Source organism: Echinops telfairi, unplaced genomic scaffold, assembly GCF_000313985.2.
Source record: "Echinops telfairi isolate 266 unplaced genomic scaffold, ASM31398v2 ScPeMD7_7469;HRSCAF=8507_1, whole genome shotgun sequence".
Lineage (NCBI taxonomy): Eukaryota > Metazoa > Chordata > Mammalia > Afrosoricida > Tenrecidae > Echinops > Echinops telfairi.
This window is the reverse complement of record NW_022111373.1, coordinates 38,760,337-38,761,844: the sequence shown is the minus strand read 5'-3', so window position 1 is coordinate 38,761,844 and position 1,508 is coordinate 38,760,337.

Sequence of the window (1,508 nt, the reverse complement as noted above, 5' to 3'; positions counted from 1 at the left end):
ATCAGGAATCGTAAATGTTGAAAATTATCATAGTTCATTATTTCATATTTTGTTAAACTCGCTTAGTCAATAATTCTTTGCAAGATTATGCTCGAGTGAAGGACAAAATTGAATAATCACATCTCAGACTAGCATCATTTTTAATGTAATCAAATGTATAATCAAGATTTAAAACAATTGAGTTGTTTTTCTAATCTATCGTTTGGTGGGTTGAGATTAACTTTACAAGGAGTTCTTTAATATTGAATCAACACAGCTGCATTCTTCCACAGTCTACAGACAAAGGATGTAAAATGAATAACTATCAATTGTTCTTTTTATTAGTAGCTTTATTTATTATAGCATTTTATTAATTTTTCTATCAATAATTATATAAAAGAATCAAGACAACCAAATCTCATGTTGCCATTTTACTACATTGCATACTTAATTACAAATAATCAACATACTTGTCAAACAACATATCTAAGGACTCAGATTATTTATTAATATCCCTAAAGCTCTTCATTAGCCATAGAAAAGAGATGCAACAGTCAATTAAGTCCACGCTATCACAGAGAAAATACCTAGCATATGTAATTTATAATAAGGCTTTAGTGAATAAAATAAGTAACTCTTGCTAGTTTTAACTAGAAGCTTACTGAATCATTTGTTATTGAGTTTTGGCTTAACACAATTAAATAAACAGAATTAGACAAATAATCAAAGTACATTCTACTATTACAATATAGCATTTGTTTTATTTCAAAGGAATACTATCTCAGATAAATCTCATTAACCAAGAAATTGCTTCACATACTGTAAAAATGTGTCCTACCGTAAATGTATCTTTGCACCAGTTCCATTCAAACTATTTATCTACCTAACTGGAGTAAAAGCTGAGGCACCTAATTTCACCACAAAAAACTAGAGGGGCTTTTTCAGCATTAAAAAAAATGTGCTGCAAAAAACTCGGCTTATACTTGAGTATATACGGTATTTGACTTTAGGTTAAATATGTAAATCATATTTTTATATTGCTAGCTGCCAAGATGGGGGTTCCCACCCCTAGCTGAAGGAAGCACTGCCTAGTCCTGCCCTGTCCTCGCAATGATTGCTATCTATGAGCCACGGTTGCAGTGACTGTTTCAGTCCATCTCCTTGGGGGCTCTGCCTCCTGGTGCCTCTATGTTCTCCTTCTCCAGAGGCTGCCTCTCCTGATACCTTCTCTAAAGTATGAAAGATGAAGCCTCCACAGCCCTGCTTCCAAGGAACAGTCTGATTGTACTTATTCTAAGATTACTTTTCTGTCTTTGGATTCCATGGTATATTCTCCTTCTTTTAGAAGACATCATCATTTGGTTTTGTTGCTTCTTTTCTGTCAGACTTTACCATTCATATGAAAAGATTGAAAGTACCATGAGTTGGGCCACTTGCAGCTTAGTTTTGAAAGTGGTATCATCTACCTTGACTTTCTAGCAGTTCTTTGTTGATGTACAGGTGCAACAATTTTTTAATTATCTTCATCA